Below are 21,036 nucleotides of genomic sequence, written 5' to 3' on the forward strand. Positions count from 1 at the left end.
CAATTTTCTTTGTTTCTTTTTATTTGGGGAATGGGGGTGATTTAAGTTTTTTTATATTTTCAAAACTTTTTTTCATTTTTTTAAATTTTTTGTTAAGTTCCCCAAGTGGACCACAACTTACAATCATCAGATGTAAATTGCTCCATTAGGCCTCATGCACATGACAGTGCCGTTTTTTGCGGTCCGCAAAAGACGGAAGCTTTTTTTGTGGGACCACGGAACGGTGCAACGGCCCCATTGAAGTGAATGGGTCCGCACCCAAGCCGCAAAAAATGCGTGCATGAGGCCTAAGTCTGTATAGAAATCACTATATTACAATTCAGTGGTGCCATCTAGTGGCCTCAACTGGGATATACTAACAATGAGCCTGGAAGCCTAGTACAGGCTGTGGCTTATTTATAGAACAACTGGGGAGAAGCGCGCCTGAAGAGGAATCTCACGCTTACGGTTTTTAACACTCTCAGATCCCGTGAGTGAGGGGAACTCATTGCTGTGGGTGGGGCATGTGGTGTATTCTGGGGGTATAAGGGTGAAGAACTGCGTGGGGAGCTTTATAGGGTGTAAATCTGTGAGGGAAGGACGGAATCGACAGAATGTAACTGTGTTGTTAGTGCATTATTATAAGATTTAGGTCCCCACTTTTGATTTTGCCCAGGGTCACATTTTGTCTAAAACCGGCCCTGCAGCTGTATTATACTATTGTCCACTCGCTCCAAAAGTCCAGATCAGAGATAAAACATTGCAAAAAAAAAAAAAGGAAACAAAAAGAAGAAAGGCAAAAAAAATTGCTTTATTATACAACTTTAAAGAGGACCTTTCACTAGAATAAAAAATCTAAACTAACTATACAGACATGTAGAGCGGAGCCCAGGGATCTCCCTGCACTTACTGTTATACCTGGGCGCCGCTCCGTTCTCCCGGTAGAGCCTCCGGTATCTTCATATGTTAGGCTCCACCCAGTGGAAACAGCCGGCGTCTCATTCTCCCATGCTGTAGCGCTGGCCAATCGCAGAGCTCAGCTCATAGCCTGAGAGAAAAAAAAAAGCCTCTCAGGCTATGAGCTGAGCGCTGCGATTGGCCAGCGCTACAGCATGGGAGAAGGAGACGCCGGCAGGTTCCCCTGGGTGGAGCCTAACATATGAAGATACCGGAGGCTATACCGGGAGAACGGAGCGGCGCCCAGGTATAACAGTAAATGCAGGGAGATCCTTGGGCGCTGCTCTCCATGTCTGTATGCTTAGTTCACAGGGATTCTGTCACCTCCCCTAAGCCAAAAAACGATTTTAAAGCAGCCATGAAGCACAGCTTACCTGGATTAGGCTGTGCTCTTTTATCTTGAAATCCGTCCAGCAGTTACTGCAAAAAACGACTTTGATTGATATGTAAATGTGTCCTGAAGGTGCCCAGAGGGGCGTTTTGTTCATCTTAGAGAGCCCAGTACCTCCCCTCTTACAGTGCCCAGCCCGCCTTCCTTGCACTGTCTAACCGCCCCCAGCCTGCCACAGCCTCTCCTCCCTCTCCTCCCCCTCCCTCACGCCGAACGAAGTCTCGCACAGGCGCAGTACCCACTGAGGGCTGCGCCTGTGCGATCAGCAGGAGACTGAGGGCAGCAGCTTCATCCTCGTCACTGGGCATGCGCTGAGCCCAGTGACGTCCGATGCTCGCTCTTCCCTGCTGACTGAGGGAAGAGCGAGCATCGGACGTCACTGGGCTCGGCGCATGCCCAGTGACGAGAATGAAGCTCCTGCCCTCAGTCTCCTGCTGATCGCACAGGCGCAGCCCTCAGTGGGTACTGCGCCTGTGCGAGAGTTCGTTCGGCGTGAGGGAGGGGGAGGAGAGGGAGGAGAGGCTGTGGCAGGCTGGGGGCGGCGGTTAGACAGTACAAGGAAGGCGGGCTGGGCACTGAAAGAGGGGCGGTACTGGGCTCTCTAAGAAGAAAAAAACGCCCCTCTGGGCACCTTCAGGACACATTTACATATCAATCAAAGTCGTTTTTTGCAGTAACTGCTGGACGGATTTCAAGATAAAAGAGCACAGCCTAATCCAGGTAAGCTGTGCTTCATGGCTGCTTTAAAACCGTTTTTTGGCTTAGGGGAGGTGACAGAATCCCTTTAAGCCTGTATCTACCCTAAGAGTGGTGTCCCACATATCGGCTCCAGTCGGACCCCCACTGATCAGATAACCCCTTTAATTCATCTGCAAGCCACTTTCGGGTGCGCTGTGGCTTGCCCATGTGGCGGCTGATACATGGGACACTATCCTAAGCCCTATTGCTTAAAGATCCCCATTAGTCATTTATTATCTTAATTATTCCAATGTCCACAAGCCAATTCTTACAGACCGAGTTGAAAACAATAATCAAAATTCTTTTTCTCTATGGAAAATTAAACTGCGCTGTAGAGGAAATGAAAACCAGGTCCAGTTAATTCTTGTTCGACCTTTTTTTTCCTTTTCTTTTAAAATGGGAAGAGATTTTAAACATTCATTGCTCACTGACAGTCTGACAAATCTACAGTCTACGATACCCCTGGCAGGCGCAGGCAATCTACTTCTAGCTATTTAATGAACCCATAAATTTGTTTTTTCAACTTACGCCAGACCTTGTAATTTTACTGTAATGAATATGCTTATACTTTATATCTGCATAAATTTCATGGTTATGTATTTACATCTGACTTTAACTCTTTAGTGCACGCGCCACGGTCTGAAGAATAAACAAACCCAGCTCGCATGTTAGTGAACCCCCTAAAAAGGCTCATTAATCAGATGTCAACGGTGCCAAGCATAACACGAAAAGACCTAAGCTCTAAACACAGACTGTGTGTCACAATCAAGAGCATTCCGTCTCCGCAAAGGGTCATCTGGTGTCACTGAACTGTATTTTTCATCATCATAAGGCAGTATTACAAGTCAACAATAGGTGACGCTGCAACCACTCCGACCTGGCACATCTGTAGATTCAAAGCAAAGGTCTATGAGAAAGATTTATTCTACATGTTACGTTTGGTGCCGCATGTCTGTCCCCCTGGAGAGAGGTATATGAACCCCTCTAAAATGCAGGGGTCAGAAAGGTTGGTGGTGCATATCAATAGCATTCTTGTTTGTACTAAATGATGCCACTCAAGCTCCACTGAAATGAGCAATGTCACCCGCTGCCTGTTGCTTGGTCTTCTACTGGTATCTCGCTTTCTTAAGACTTGTGACTTACCAATGGAGTATGAAGGAGATATAATCTATCCCTTTAAAATATAAAGAACCTATAAATAGGGTTGATAGCCTTAGATCACACTGTACAATGTATAGTGCTGTGCTTGGTGAGCTGAGAGAAGACTGTTGCCTTCTCAAACTGCTGATCAGTGACGGGTCCCAGGTATCAGACGCCCACCGATCAGATAGTGGTGACCCATCCAAAGGATAGTCATCAATATAAAATTCACTGAAAACCCATAAGAACAACTCCCATCCAGCTACGCCATTAGGGTTCCTCTTTGGACTCCTCTCTATTGGAGTGAAGAGCTGCTACAAGGACCAGCTCACTTTTGGGAGAAGCATCATTCACAATTTCCCCTAGTGATAACAGTGGACCCCTGGGGGTTTCAGTTTCTGGACCCCCAGATGATGACCAGTGAGTCTTAATTTAGCAAAGGGATGGTCTCATACACATATGATTGATTATTTAGCCACTCATGTGTGATCTGACACGGTTGATCGTTATTGTCCAGAAATACTAAATGTGACTGGCCTTCAATATTCAGGCCACTACTTGTTAAGCGTAGGAAGTGTCGGAATGGGGTACTTAGAGCCCACCAGTGTAACTGATTCTGGGGGCCCACCCTACGGCTCCTGCACACTAACTTTTTTTCCATGTCTATACCGTTCACTTCACTTCAATGGGGCCGCAAAAAATGACTCAGTGTGCATTCCGTGTCTGTATGTCCGCATGGCCGTTCTGCAAAATGATAGAACATGTCCTATTATTGTCGGCATTACAGACAAGGATAGGATTGTTCTGTTAGAGGCCGGCGGTTCTGTTCCGCATAATGTGGAATGCACACACCCAGTATCCATGTTTTGCGGATCCATGTTTTGCGGATCCGCACTTTTCAGACTGCAAAACATCCAATGGTCGCTCGTGTTCATGAGCACTTACAGTGATAACAGAAATATTAAAGATAAAGTATGATGGCAGACACTCACAGCAAAATGCACAAACATACATGTGGCAGAATGTACACATATATGGATATCCTGCACTTAAGTCAGTCAGAAACAAAAGACATGCAGCGCACTTATTGGACACATGTGGCACACAAGAAACGTATACAGTCAGGTCCATAAATATTGGGACATCGACACAATTCTAACATTTTTGGCTCTATACACCACCACAATGGATTTGAAATGAACCGAACAAGATGTGCTTTACCTGCAAACTGTCAACTTTAATTTGAGGGTATTTGCATCCAAATCAGGTGAACGGTGTAGGAATTACAACAGTTTGCATATGTGCCTCCCACTTGATAAGGGACCAAAAGTAATGGGACAGAATAATCATAATAAATCAAACTTTCACTTTTTAATACTTGGTTGAAAATCCTTTGCAGTCAATTACAGCCTGAAGTCTGGAAAGCATAGACATCACCAGACGCTGGCTTTCATCCCTGGTGATGCTCTGCCAGGCCTCCACTGCAACTGTCTTCAGTTCCTGCTTGTTCTTTGGGCATTTTCCCTACAGTTTTGTCTTCAGCAAGTGAAATGCATGCTCAATCGAATTCAGGTCAGGTGATTGACTTGGCCATTGCATAACATTCCACTTCTTTCCCTTATAAAACTCTTTGGTTGCTTTTGCAGTATGCTTTGGGTCATTGTCCATCTGCACTGTGAAGCGCCGTCCAATGAGTTCTGAAGCATTTGGCTGAATATGAGCCGATAATATTGCCTGAAACACTTTAGAATTCAATCATGCTTTTGTCAGAAGTCACATCATCAATAAATACAAGAGAACCAGTTCCATTGGCAGCCATACATGCCCACGCCATGACACTACCACCACCATGCTTCACTGATGAAGTGGTATGCTCACGATCATGAGTAGTTCCTTTCCTTCTCCATACTCTTCTCTTCCCATCACTCTGGTACAAGTTGATCTTGGTATCATCTGTCCATATGATGTTATTCCAGAACTTTTTTAGATGTCGTTTGGCAAACTCTAATCTGGCCTTCCTGTATTTGAGGCTCACCAATGGTTTACATCTTGTGGTGAACCCTCTGTATGCACTCTGGTGAAGTCTTCTCTCGATTGTTGACTTTAACACACATACACCCACCTCCTGGAGAGTGTTCTTGATCTGGCCAACTATTGTGAAGGGTGTTTTCTTCACCAGGGAAATAATTCTTCGGTCATCCACCACAGTTGTTTTCTGTGGTCTTCCGGGTCTTTTGGTGTTGCTGAGCTCACCAGTGCATTCCTTCTTTTTAAGAATGTTTCAAACAGTTGTTTTGGCCACGCCAAATATTTTTGCTATGTCTCTGATGGTTTTTTTTTTTTTTTTTTTTTTTTTTCAGCCTAATGATGGCTTGCTTCACTGATAGTGACAGCTCTTTGGATCTCATCTAGATTGTTGACAACAACAGATTCCAAATGCAATTAGCACACTTGAAATGAACTCTGGACCTTTTATCTGCTCATTGTAATTGGGATAATGAGGGAATAACACACCTGGCCATGGAACAGCTGAGAAGCCAATTCTCCCATTACTTTTGGTCCCTTAACAAGTGGGAGGCACATATGCAAACTGTTGTAATTCCTACACCGTTCATCTGATTTGGATGTAAATACCCTCAAATTAAAGCTGACAGTCTGCAGTTAAATCACTTCTTGTTTGTTTCATTTCAAATCTATTGTGGTGGTGTATAGAGCCAAAAATGTTAGAATTGTGTCGATGTCCCAATATTTATGGACCTGACCGTACATGGCTCACATGCCACTGATGCATATGTCACATACTGCACATATACCACTGATGCATAGATCATATATAGCACACACCAATCACACATAGGAAACACGCAATGCACACACCATGACATTTATGTCTAACCCTATTAAGTGTAGCACACTTAAGCTAGGGCTACACAACGACATGTGTCGTGCGACAATAAGTTGCGCGACACATAGGGCACAACTACACTGCAACATGTGTCGCGCGACAATTTTTATAATGATCGTCTATGGCGTCGCACTGCCACATTCGACATGCTGCGACGCGACAGTCGCACTAAAATCCATTTTGGATGGGTTTTTTGCGACTGTCGTGTCGCAGTTGCAGCATGTCGCATCTCGCAGTGCGACACCATAGATTATCATTATAAAATGTGCGACTAATGTCAGCAGAACATAACTGTATGACTTATATCTCCCTGCCTGCCGCCGTTCCCCCCCAAAAAACAACGTTTGCAATATGCTAATGAGCCTCTAGGTGCTACTGTGGCATTGCTGCAGCACCTAGAGGCTCCTTCTTTTCACCCTTTGGCACGCCCATATCCAGTTGATTGACGTCCTAGTTCTCTTCTGTGCCCGTAAAATCCCGCGCCTGCGCCGTCCAGTTTACTATTAGGCGCAGTGAGTGAAGCCGGCAGCAGGAGAGCGTCCTTCATTCACTGCGCCTGCGACAAATACTAAACGAGACGGCGCACGCGTGGGATTTTGGGGGCACTGAGGAGAACTAGGACGTCAATCAACTGGAGATGGGTGTGCCAAAGAGTGAGCCTCTAGGTGCTGCAGCAATGCCCCAGTAGCACCTAGAGGCTCATTAGCATATTATAAAAGTCTTTATTTTGAGGGAACGGCGGCCGGCAGGGAGATATAAGTCATACAGTTATGTTCTGCTGACATTAGCACATCGCTAATGTCAGCCAGATACAAAACGATTTTTCTGACGACAGAAACCCTTTAAGCATAAATGTCTGGCATGAAATTTACCAAATCTTAACCTTCTCATATTATACATAATCTACATTATAATTAAAAGGGCTTTCCTACCATAATGACCTATTGCCTATCGACAGGATAGGTGATAAATATCAGATTGCTGGGGCCTGACTACTGGAACATCCACTGATCATGAAAAGGGGTCCGGAGACATTCAATTACATTACCACCAATTTATGTACACAAGGGTCTTAAGACCACGTTCCCTTGATCATTGGGGTGTCATGGTCTCTCCCGTGACAGGGGTCAGAAAATCTAAGAGACTGGCTGCACGTGATGTGATCTAACAGCCTCTTTGGTTTCACTTGTTTCTGTGTTGTTGCTGGTTATGACCACACCTCTTGTCTCAGGTGTAGCTTAAGTGATCATTCCAACTCCTTTATTTAGTTTGGTTTCACCCATCATGCTATGCAGTTGATAGCTCCTTTCTGGTTGTGGAAGTGCTGGTGTTTGGTTCTCCACTGAGTCTTTTTCCTATTTCTTGTTTGTTGTATTCCCCTATCTTTTGGTATTAGGCCTGAGGGAGTCTCCTGTTCCTTCAGCTGGGAAGGAACAGGTCAACTTTTGTCCTGACACTATTTCCAGGGCCCTTTAGCGTGGAATAGGGCTTTAGGTTCCTGTAAATGAACATTCCTACCATCGAGGTCTGTTCATACTGATAGTAGTCAGGGTTCGGTTTAGGGATTCACTAGGTGGTGACCTTTCCATTTTTCCTTAGTTTCCAGGCCTAGTACCTTTTCCCTTCCCTCCTGTGTTCGGTGTGGAGTTTACCACCCACACCGTGCCGTGACAGGGGGTCCCAGCAGTCAGACCCCCATCAATCAGACACTTAGGACCTGTCGTGTCATAGCTGTTGGACCTTTTCACATTCCCTTTCCTTAAAAGTTTTCTTTGGGTGTAAAAAAAAGAAAAAAATGGAAAATGTAAAAATCTGACCCAAAATATGTGCCAAACTAAAATAGAAATGCTCGCCTGTTAAAGGACCTGTGTCCACTTTTCTAGTTATCCTGTATCCACAGGATTGGGGATAACTAAGTGATCTATGGAGGTCTGAACGCTGGAGCCCCCACTGATCCCCCTTCTTGATTGAGTGGCAGGTTGAGCATAGGCCCTGCCTCTCAATCCATTCTCTATGGGGTCGCCAGAGATGGCGGAGTACAGCGCTGGCTATTTCCAGTGGTCACAAAGAGAATAAATGGAAAAGCAGGGCATATGTGTGGCCTGCCACACCATCAAAAAGGGGAAACAGGACCTGTTCCCGGGATCAGTGGGGGTCGCAGAATCGGAACCCACTAATCATATAGTTATGCCCTATGGTGTGGAGAGGATAACTTGAAAACCTGGACCCCTTTAAATCCTCCACCACTCCACCACCAGTATCTCTTTACATGGCAGCAGTGATGTCTGTAAATACGGAATATCATCACTACCGCCATGTAGACTATACGTGTCAATACTGGAGAATGTGACGCACTGTGCAGAACTTTTCAGTCATAAGTCCAACCCTCTTTGCAGGTCATAATAAAGCACAAGCAAAGGTGAGCAAAGGGCACAAACGGAGGGTCATAATTGAAACAGAGGCATTAAGGTCACCTGAGGCAGAGTAATAGTGAGGATCCTGGAGCAGGGGTAACTGGAGAAAAGGCAATATTAGCGGTGCATTTAGAGTGAGGCCATCTGTAGCTGGGGCATTTATGGGGGTGCACCTAAAGCAGAGGCATTAGGGTTTCCTGATGCAGGGTAATAGTGGTGATCCTGGAGCAGAGGTATTAGGGTTGCAACTGGAGAAGAGGCAATAATAGGGGTGCATTTAGAGTTGAGGCATTGGGGGGCAACTTGAGCTGTGGCACTAATGGGGGTGCACCTAAAGCAGAGGCATTGAGGGGACTTAGGGCAGAGTCCCCCGAATGCCACTCTGAACACATACACAGATCTGAGTCTACTATAAACAAATCCGCTATTTCCCACTTAGAGTCTCCTACAGCTCACTACTGTCACACACCTGAGAAATCAGCCCAGCACCGGAGAGGAGTCCTTCTTTCCAGCAACCACAGTTTTCTGACAGCAGGGAGGGCAGGAGGATGGCTAGACATGTTCTCTCCTTAGCCCGGGAAGCTTAGAAGATACTGCGGGGCCTCCTGTACAATTTACACCAGTAGGATGCTGCACCACTGTGCGATATTGGCACCTATTGGCTACAATAATTATCTCTCCTGAGAAACAAGAGAAATAATTACTCCTCCGTCTTATCTCCACCGAGGAATCCCCTGCCTCCCCGGTGGGCCAATCCAAGCCTGAGTGTAGGTGTTTGCTGCTCTGTGGCAAGCACTGCTATAAAAATGACAGGCAATGAAGGCAAGCAATGGAGTGTCAGTGGCAGGCAATGGTGCACTGTGGATGGCTCTGTATGGGTGTGATGTTGGCCCTGTTATGAGGGCACTGTGGTTAACTTTGCTATGAGATATGTATATTGATAGATCTGGAGGTTGGCTCATGGCAGGAGAGAAGTGACTCTGCATCTTGTTATACTGTCTTCTGTCTGCCACCCTTTGGTCCCATGTATTCACTCCTGCGGTCTTGTTTGCGTAATCCCTCTGTTTTTGCCTCTTTTTGCCACCTCAGCCTGTTCTGAGCCCGGTGCAGATTTCTCTCTGAAACATGCATTGGCGCTATGGTAGGCACCTCAGTTGAGTAGGAGGAGACAAGTTAAAGTGTGCACCACACTTACAGATTGTACTTGGTAAATTTGTTGTATGTAAGCCCCATCCCAAAGAACGCCCCAAACCCAGCCAGTAATGCCCAATTGTGGGTGGGTATATCATAACTCCTGCCCATATCTGGCTTGGGACAGCCCAAATTTGCCAGGACTGTTTTTTTTATTTATGAAAAGTTCCTGTAAATTTGGGACTGTTGGCAATTATGGCATACTAATGCTGACCTAGGAGCTGACACTCGGTCAGGTATTTTCACTATTCTCTAGGATTGGTTGAGCTCCTGGGAGTTGGAAGCATGGCACTGGCAAGGAATACTCATGTGTGAGTCCACGCTGTGAATGAGAGAAAACCTAGTAATAATGGGCGTTCTAGGTCAGAGCACTGTTCATCCCTCCCACCTGAGGTGTATGAGAGTACATATGAAATATTGCATCTCCTCTATATAAGACTTTAGAAATTCGATGTGACTCTGCAGCGAGACCCTTAGGAGCCAGTATTGGCTCTGGCTATCACAATGGCTTTCTACAGACCATTGCTTCTTAGGGCTGGTGTAGCAAAAAGAGGGGGTACCCTCTCATTCCTCTGGGCACACTTGGATTCTGGGGCTCCTGCTCAATGGTAGCTGGGGTCCCTGTGATGTTAGGTTCTTGTATGGGTGCAATGCAGGGCATGTGGGTGGCATGGCCAGTGTATAATGTAGGAGTCAGTAACGAGACCAGATGTAGCAGGTCAAATATCGCTTTTACTTACATGAAAATGAGAATTGTGGTACATACAATTGCAGCAAAACACAGTTGCAACTCTACACAGTGCAATTCTTCCCGGATAATGAAGTATGGATTTAGGCAAGGATGGGAGTTATGGCCCTCTTCCCTTTCTATTTGTCTCAAATCTCTTCCTGCAGAATCAATGGCAGACTAATGTGCAATGATGGCTGTAATGTCCACTGTGGGTAACAGGGCAGGTCGTGTCTATGTGTAAAAGGTCTTAACGGTGTCCCTTGCAATAGCAAACTCTAAATAGCTGTGCCTGTAGTAGCAAGTTACCTTGCTGACTCTTATGTTTGCCCATGCAGATTCTAGCTTTCCCACTCTCTCTTTTGTCTTGCTTTCTCTGTCTCTGTCTCTCTCTGTAGATCTTGCAAAGATCGGTAAGTCTCTATAGTCTGAGGCCTAAAAAAAGAAGGGAGTGGGACCAGTGGCGTACCGCCCATAGAGGCAGACCACGCCACTGCTATGGGGCCCGCGGCACTGGGGGGCCCGTAGCGCAGATAAGGCCCCGCCCACTGATGACCAGCAGCCGGCTATGCGGCTGCTTTTCTCCCCAGGCCCCCCCCCATGTTTAGCTGAATCGCCTCCCAGAGGCGCGGCTAAGTCCTAGACACCCGCCCCCCTCCTCAGCGCTGCGCTCTGAAACACCCGATCCTCCTCTCGTCGGCGTCCCAAATCCCGCGCAGGCGCAGTGCCGGCGATTGCCTGCGCCTGCGCTCTGATAATACGGCTGAGGGCAACAGCTTCAACATCGTCACTGGGCATGCGCCGAGCCCAGTGACGATGTTGAAGCTGTTGCCCTCAGCCGTATTATCAGAGCGCAGGCGCAGGCAATCGCCGGCACTGCGCCTGCGCGGGATTTGGGACGCCGACGAGAGGAGGATCGGGTGTTTCAGAGCGCAGCGCTGAGGAGGGGGGCGGGTGTCTAGGACTTAGCCGCGCCTCTGGGAGGCGATTCAGCTAAATGATGGAGGCGTTAGAGTTTTCATATTTAGGCGGGCACGGCACTAATCAGAGGGGCACCGTGGAGAAAGAAAACCGCCCCTCTGGGCTCCAGTCCGGCTTACAGCAAGAATCGATTTTTAGAAGAAAGGACAAGACTGACATGGAAAAGAAGAACACAGATGGAAAAAAGGTACTTTATTAAACATGGATCCATGAGTACCTTTTTTCCATCTGTCTTGTTCCTTTGATTGTGAGTCTTGTCATTTCTTCAAAAAATCGATTCTTATGATATGTAAATGACGCTGTAAGGAGCCCAGAGGGGCGTTATTCTTTCTCCACTGTGCCCAGGAACGCCCCTCTGAAGTGCCGTGCCCGGCTAAATTTGAAAACTAATAACGCCTCCAAGTTCATCTAAATCGCCTCCCAAATCCGATCCTCCTCTCGCTGGCATCCCAAATCCCGCGCAGGCGCAGTGCCGGCGATTGCCTGCGCTATGATAAGATGACTGACGGCACTGCGCCTGCGCGGGATTTGGGATGCCGGCGAGAGGAGGATCGGGGTGTTTGCCGCAGAGCGGCACTTAGCCGTGCCTCTGGGAGGCGATTTAGATGAACTTGGAGGCGTTATTAGTTTTCAAACTTAGCCGGGCACGGCACTTCAGAGGGGCGTTCCTGGGCACCGTGGAGAAAGAATAACGCCCCTCTGGGCTCCTTACAGCTTCATTTACATATCATAAGAATCGATTTTTTTGAAGAAATGACAAGACTCACAATCAAAAGAACAAGACAGATGGAAAACAGGTACTCTGTTAAACATGGATTCATGAAAAAAAAATTGGGGGTAAATTGCTAGTGACAGATTCCCTTTAAGGCTACTTTCACACTTGCGTTCAGAGCGGATCCGTCTGGTGTCTGCACAGACGGATCCGCACCTATAATGCAAACGCTTAGATCCGTTCAGAACGGATCCGTTTGCATTAACATGAACAAAAAAAAAAAACAACATTTTTTTTTTTGTTCGTGATAGTGCAAACGGATCCGTTTTGACTTTACATTGAAAGTCAATGGGGGACGGATCCGTTTGAAAATTGAGCCATATTGTGTCAACTTCAAACGGATCCGTCCCCATTGACTTACATTGTAAGTCTGGACAGATCCGTTTGCCTCCGCACGGCCAGGCTGCAAGCAGCGTTCAAGTGTCCGCCTGCTGAGCGGAGGACAGACGGAGCCATACTGATGCATTCTGAGCGGATCCGCATCCACTCAGAATGCATTAGGGCTGGACGGATCCGTTCGGTGCCGCTTGTGAGAGCCTTCAAACAGAACTCACAAGCGGAGACCCGAACGCAAGTGTGAAAGTAGCCTAACATGGCACCCCAAATAAGGAGACCTGCAGGCTGCAGCAGATATCCCATGTGACAGGTCACCCCCAGGAAACCCCTAACAGTTTCTGTAGGTCATGTATAAATTTATTTAATGGGGGTGTGGCATGGGAGGAGCAAAGTCAGGAAGTGGGAGGGGCCATGGTGGGTAGTGGGCGGGGTTAAGGGGCCCAATTCAGATTTTTGCTATGGGGCCCAGTGATTCCTATGTACGCCTCTGCCAATATACATTATAATCAGCAGGGCCAGGACCTCCTACTCCTGGTGATGTGGTGCTGGAGTTGTGACACAATTTGGATATCTGTGAGTATTGGTACATTTAAGGTAGGTGTGCCTCCCCAGCTCCTTGCAGTCCTACAGACAACATGTATCACGCAACCACGGGTTAGGTGATTCATTTACAATTGCTATGGGTCTGCCCACTGCCCCTGCCAGTCATAAAGTCGCCTTTGTGAATGGAGTGGTGGAGCGCAGACATCACTGATGCTCTATTAACTTCTATGGGACAGTCAATAACAGCACTCCTAGACCTCATTGGACAGGCGGTTAAGCATGTGCATCACTGCTCCATTTACACAGGGGACATAGGTATCCCCATTTATGTTCTTTAATATGTGAGCTGCATGTGATTCATTTGCAGTACCCTAGAGTAAGGGGGTATCTGCAAACTGTTTCTTTCTTATGTGATTTAATGTTATTTTATGCTATTTATGAACCTATCATAACAATGTATGGATGGCACAGGCAGGGTTAACCATCCTGGCTCAGCCCTTGTAGGAGGTTAGGTGTAGGTAGGTCCCACTCAGAGGCGTACATAGGAATCACTGGGCCCCATAGCAAAAATCTGAATTGGGCCCCTTAACCCCGCCCACTACCCACCATGGCCCCTCCCACTTCCTGACTTTGCTCCTCCCATGCCACACCCCCATTAAATAAATTTATACATGACCTACAGAAACTGTTAGGGGTTTCCTGGGGGTGACCTGTCACATGGGATATCTGCTGCAGCCTGCAGGTCTCCTTATTTGGGGTGCCATGTTAGGCTACTTTCACACTTGCGTTCGGGTCTCCGCTTGTGAGTTCTGTTTGAAGGCTCTCACAAGCGGCACCGAACGGATCCGTCCAGCCCTAATGCATTCTGAGTGGATGCGGATCCGCTCAGAATGCATCAGTATGGCTCCGTCTGTCCTCCGCTCAGCAGGCGGACACTTGAACGCTGCTTGCAGCCTGGCCGTGCGGAGGCAAACGGATCCGTCCAGACTTACAATGTAAGTCAATGGGGACGGATCCGTTTGAAGTTGACACAATATGGCTCAATTTTCAAACGGATCCGTCCCCCATTGACTTTCAATGTAAAGTCAAAACGGATCCGTTTGCACTATCACGAACAAAAAAAAAAAATGTTGTTTTTTTTTTTTGTTCATGTTAATGCAAACGGATCCGTTCTGAACGGATCTAAGCGTTTGCATTATAGGTGCGGATCCGTCTGTGCAGACACCAGACGGATCCGCTCTGAACGCAAGTGTGAAAGTAGCCTTAAAGGGAATCTGTCACTAGCAATTTACCCCCAATTTTTTTTTCATGAATCCATGTTTAACAGAGTACCTGTTTTCCATCTGTCTTGTTCTTTTGATTGTGAGTCTTGTCATTTCTTCAAAAAAATCGATTCTTATGATATGTAAATGAAGCTGTAAGGAGCCCAGAGGGGCGTTATTCTTTCTCCACGGTGCCCAGGAACGCCCCTCTGAAGTGCCGTGCCCGGCTAAGTTTGAAAACTAATAACGCCTCCAAGTTCATCTAACTCGCCTCCTAGAGGCACGGCTAAGTGCCGCTCTGCGGCAAACACCCCGATCCTCCTCTCGCCGGCATCCCAAATCCCGCGCAGGCGCAGTGCCGTCAGTCATCTTATCATAGCGCAGGCAATCGCCGGCACTGCGCCTGCGCGGGATTTGGGATGCCAGCGAGAGGAGGATCGGATTTGGGAGGCGATTTAGATGAACTTGGAGGCGTTATTAGTTTTCAAATTTAGCCGGGCACGGCACTTCAGAGGGGCGTTCCTGGGCACAGTGGAGAAAGAATAACGCCCCTCTGGGCTCCTTACAGCGTCATTTACATATCATAAGAATCGATTTTTTGAAGAAATGACAAGACTCACAATCAAAGGAACAAGACAGATGGAAAAAAGGTACTCATGGATCCATGTTTAATAAAGTACCTTTTTTCCATCTGTGTTCTTCTTTTCCATGTCAGTCTTGTCCTTTCTTCTAAAAATCGATTCTTGCTGTAAGCCGGACTGGAGCCCAGAGGGGCGGTTTTCTTTCTCCACGGTGCCCCTCTGATTAGTGCCGTGCCCGCCTAAATATGAAAACTCTAACGCCTCCATCATTTAGCTGAATCGCCTCCCAGAGGCGCGGCTAAGTCCTAGACACCCGCCCCCCTCCTCAGCGCTGCGCTCTGAAACACCCGATCCTCCTCTCGTCGGCGTCCCAAATCCCGCGCAGGCGCAGTGCCGGCGATTGCCTGCGCCTGCGCTCTGATAATACGGCTGAGGGCAACAGCTTCAACATCGTCACTGGGCTCGGCGCATGCCCAGTGACGATGTTGAAGCTGTTGCCCTCAGCCGTATTATCAGAGCGCAGGCGCAGGCAATCGCCGGCACTGCGCCTGCGCGGGATTTGGGACGCCGACGAGAGGAGGATCGGGTGTTTCAGAGCGCAGCGCTGAGGAGGGGGGGCGGGTGTCTAGGACTTAGCCGCGCCTCTGGGAGGCGATTCAGCTAAACATGGGGGGGGGGGGGCTGGGGAGAAAAGCAGCCGCATAGCCGGCTGCTGGTCATCAGTGGGCGGGGCCTTATCTGCGCTACGGGCCCCCCAGTGCCGCGGGCCCCATAGCAGTGGCGTGGTCTGCCTCTATGGGCGGTACGCCACTGTATATTGGCTTTAGTGGTGGCATCTGGCCACTGAATGTTGCTGTTGCCTAACAAATGGAGACATGGCACTGTTGTGTGGAGAAAGCAGAGCTAGGAGAATATGCTCAGCCCATTTGGTGTGATGTAAAGAGAAGGAGGTGTACTGATAAATAGGACTGCAGTGAACCAGGTGAATGCACAGAGTTGTCCCTAGGCCACTCCTGTGTTGTCTTCGCTTTGTACTTAGGTACATTGTTTTGTTTAAAGGTGAACCTTTGGCCCAGTCTGAGGTCCAGGGCACTCTGGGATCAGGTTTTCATGACAGGGGTATTGGTTATATGTCGTTCGCCCCCTCTCACACTTACCTGCTCCTTTATTGCATTACCCCAACCAACACCAATACACCCAACCAATCCCACATAAGACTCAAACAACTGATTGGAATGTATTAGCCACAGCAGCCGTTTATTAATATACAATACATAAGTAACCATAAAGTTCACAACAATGACTAATCATAAAGGGGGAGGTCTTTGAAGCCCCAAAACCCCAAGCTGCTGCACTGGGGTGAGCCATTTTTTCCTCCAGTCGTTACACCCAGCTCAGAAGCACCACAGAATGCCCCCCCCCCCCTCAATCCACCACAGCAGCTCGCCCACCATGGGAGTCCAGCCCCAACCGTGGGGCCCTCCCAATGTCCTCAAGTTCCACAGTAACCAACTCCAAGGACCCCCCACCGCCAACAACGCACAGATTTGACCCCTCAACGCGTTCCTCCACATCCTCAGGGCCACCTCAATTCCCTCCTGCAGAGCCAAACACCACATGTCCAGCCCCACTGCGTTTAGATGCACCCCATCTGACCTCCAAAAAGGCTCCAACTCCGCTTTCCAACTCCCTATGCCTGACTACCACTGCCCCATTCCTAGCCATGAAGCGCCCTACTGCCCGATTAACTTTAACACGTGCCTTGTTCACAGCCTCCACCAACCGTGCCTCCCTCCAAACTCGCCTCGGGACTATGTCTGAACACACAGTTACCAAACCAGGGAACAACGACCAGAAACGTAACATATCCCACTTGATATCCCTCACCAGCTCCCTGATAGGCCTTGCCGCCAAATCATTTCCACCGGCATGGACCACCAACACATCAGGCGCCCTATCCATTCTTACAAAGCGATGCCCCTACGCCCTATCCATTTTACAAATACAGACTCCCGGTCAAAACCCAGCGGCTGCCCGTCATGCCGAACTGCTGCCCGGGCGGCCCCCCAAAAGACATACGAATGCCCCAATATCCACACCAGGACGGGTGCTGTACCTGTAACGAGAAAATAATGCAAGAATAACACTGTCATAAACAAACAAAATATCCCCACAAGCCCCCGCCCTCAAAACGAAACCGCCTCCATAAGTGATTCAGACGAACATAGGACCTAAAGCGTGCTGATTCCCATGCCTGATCCGCTTTATGACCTCCGCCCCCAGGCCCAACCTTGCTGCTTTAGTTGCCTCCCCAATCCTAAACAAATGGCTGGGGTACCCCTCTCGGTCCAACCCCAACCATTGTAAACATTTGTTAAACACTGCCGAAAACTAAAAAAGGGACAAAAAGGATCCATCTGCATGCGTTAACAGTGGAGATAGCCCCACTGTGACCCTCGCCCCATACTCCCGAAGACAGTGGATCGAACACATAACACATTCCGCTATTTTAAACAAAACCACTCTACCTCCCCTACCTTCCACATCAGTCTTTGAACGACGTATCACGAACTCCACCCTGTCAGGAAACAAGTCCACATCATCTCTCATGAGCCCGCCCATTCTACGCGCCGACGGATAAACCAGCTCGCCCAAACGAAGTGCCCCAAAATAAGCCAGAGAAAAAGCCAATCGAAATAACCAGACTTCCCACTCCGAATTACACACTCCCCTCAACTGGTCACCCAATTCCAACAGTAAAGCGAAAGACACCGGCCTCCTGATATCTTCCCCCGTCCGCAACCTTTGCCATCCCTTCAACGCCTGGGAAACCAGAAACGACTTGGCCCTGCCATATAACCATTTGTCTTACTCACCGACCAGCCCTCCTCCTTACAGTGGCCCAAGAACATTAACAATTAAAACTCCAAATCCTCCGTCCCCACGCCCAGTTCCCTACATCAAGCCTCTCAACAATGCCATGCCCTCAAATACATAGCTCACGTACCGGGCGCCAATGATGCTTGAATGAGCCCTGTTACGGTTCCTCCAACAGATCCCACAGGCAAGCTGGACATGGCAGTCCAACTGCTTCCGCCTCCGGGGCCAACCGCCAAAAACGATCCCACTGTGAACGAGAAAGAGTGTCAGCAATACAGTTTTCCACCCCCGGCACATGCACCGCCACCACCCAAGCATTGAGCGACAAGCACTCTAACACCAAGCGCTGAAGGAGCCGTACCACTAAAGGCGACAAACCATTTATTCCTTGAACTACCCCCAGGTTATCACAGTGAAACCGTATTTTCATATTCCAAAAACGGTCCCCCCACAGCAAAACCGCCAACACAATTGGAAATTGTCCCCCCACAGCTCAAACCACGCAACCGGCCAGCATCCAGCACACCATTGACCTCCAAAGAACGCCCCAGAACCACCCGCAGCATCAGTAAACAGTTCAAAATCAAACAAATTAACAACCTCCTCCATGAATATTGAGCAACCGTTATACCGCTCTAGAAAAGAGCTCCACACCTTCAAATCCACTCGCAATTCCTTCCCCAGCCTGATGTAATAATGTGGGGCAACCCCCCCCCCCGTGGTTGCCCTTGCCATCTGTCTGCAAAAAACCCTTCCCATGGGCATAACCCGGCAAGCGAAATTGAGTTTCCCAAGCAGTGACTGAAGCTCCCGTAATTGTAACTTCTTCATCCTATGAGCTTTTGCCACCTCCCCCTTCAAATCTTCCAATTTATCCAACGGCAATGTACACTCCATCTTTTCCGAATTGATCAGAATCCCTAAGAAACTCAAATCCGTTACGAGACCCACCGTTTTCTCTGCCGCCCATGGAACCCCAAACAAATCAAACTTAACGTTTCTAACAATGCACAAACCCGCGACCCAGGGGGACCGATACACAAAAAATCGTCCAGGTAATGAATCAGAGATGCACAACCTAACGAGTCCGCGACAGCCCGTTCCAGAAACGAACTGATCGTTTCAAAATAAGTGCACGACAAAGAACACCCCATGGGCAAGCAACAATCAATAAAAAAAAAACCCTCTCAAAACAACCCAACAAATGGTGACAATCCGGATGCATGGGCAGTAACCTAAACGCCGCCTCGATGTCTGTTTTTGCTAGCAGCGCACCTTTGCCAAAACGCTTCACCCAAGTAACCGCCGCGTCAAATGAAGTATATACTGTGGGGATTCGCTTTGGTAGGCAGGGTAAGCGGACGCAGTACAGAGGCAAAAAACAAGGTTTTAAATCAAAGTTCAGTGTTTATTCACACATAGCAAGAAAACAAGCCAAAAGAAAGTGTTCAGTTTTGGTGCCTGTTCACACCACACAAAGTTCACAGTGCAAAAAAGACGTCACCTGGTCAGCAGATGATTTTCACCCAGAGTCCGCAGCAGTCTTTAGTGGCCTGTTTCCCCAGCCTATGGCTCACACAAACAGATGCCTCAGTGTCTCCAAACCACAGACTCCTCAGCTCCTCTGTCATGGAGGATAATCCACCACCTGAACATGCTGGCTGGGTTTTTTATATTCCAGCCAAAACCCGGCCTGGAACCGTGGGGAACAGCCACCCACCCTGCTCTTTGGCTGCTCCCAATAAGAACCGGCCCGGATTGGCTTTACAGCCATTCTAACAGTTGAAGTGTCAGATTGCACTACAGACCTGACACTTCAGGAAAAAACCTGGTTCTTACCTCACCGAGGCCAGGAACCTCGGTGACACGTATCTTCCGTCAAAGACCGCTCCTTGTTCCTTCTTACATACCTTCTCCCTTTGTTCAACCCTGAGGGGGTGAACACTTGCCAGACAGTGTACGCGGGATAGGGCATCCGCGTTTCCCTGTAACCTGCCTGCCCTGTGTTCCACAGAAAACTTAAAATTTTGCAAAGATAAGAACCACCTGGTGACCCGAGCATTCCTCTCTTTGGCCTGGCTCATCCATTTCAAAGGGGAGTGGTCGGTCACCAGACGGAACCTTCTCCCCAAAAGGTAGTAGCGGAGAGACTCGAGTGCCCACTTGATGGCCAGGCACTCTCTCTCCACTATACTGTACCTAGTCTCGGCTGGGGTGAGCTTCCGGCTGAGGAAGACAACGGGATGCTCCTCCCCGTCAATATCTTGAGATAGTACAGCACCGAGACCTACCTCGGAGGCATCGGTCTGCACTATAAACTCCCTTTTGAAGTCGGGTGTCACCAAAACCGGGGACCCACACAGGGCCGACTTCAAAGCGGAGAAAGCCTTTTCCGCCTGCTCATTCCAGTGGACCGTCACTGACTTGCGTCCCTTCAAAAGGCCTGTCAATGGTGCGGCGACTGTAGCAAAATTGGGGACAAACCTCATATAGTACCCCACCATACCCAGGAACGACTTTACTTGCCGAGTAGAGACAGGTCGGGGCCAATTCCTAATTGCCTCAATTTTGTTCACCTGAGGTTTGATCACTCCGCGCCCAATGACATACCCCAGGTACTTGGTCTCTTCTAACCCTATCGAGCACTTTTTTGGGTTAGCGGTTAAGCCAGCCTTCCTAAGGGAGTCCACTACAGCCTGGACTTTAGGTAAGTGACTTTCCCAGTCGGTGCTATGGACAACGATATCGTCCAGGTACGCTGAAGCGTATCGACAATGTGGACGGAGTACAATATCCATTAACCTTTGAAACGTGGCGGGAGCGCCATGTAGACCAAAGGGTAATACCTTGTACTGATACAGCCCCTCTGGCGTGACGAAAGCCGTTTTTTCTTTGGCAGCCTCCGTCAAGGGTACCTGCCAGTACCCTTTGGTGAGGTCCAACACAGAAAAATACCGGGCTTGGCCCAACTTTTCAATAAGCTCATCCACTCAGGGCATGGGATACGCGTCAAACTTGGACACCTCATTAAGTTTGCGGAAGTCATTACAAAACCGCAATGTCCCGTCTGGCTTGGGTATTAATACTATCGGACTGGCCCACTCACTTTTTGACTCCTCGATGACACCCAGCTGGAGCATAAGCTGCACTTCCTCCGTGATGGCTTGTCGCCTAGCCTCGGGTACCCGGTACGGTTTTAACCGGACTTTCGCCTGAGGCTCAGTGACAATGTCATGCCG

Source organism: Bufo gargarizans, chromosome 2 (genome assembly GCF_014858855.1).
Source record: "Bufo gargarizans isolate SCDJY-AF-19 chromosome 2, ASM1485885v1, whole genome shotgun sequence".
NCBI lineage: Eukaryota > Metazoa > Chordata > Amphibia > Anura > Bufonidae > Bufo > Bufo gargarizans.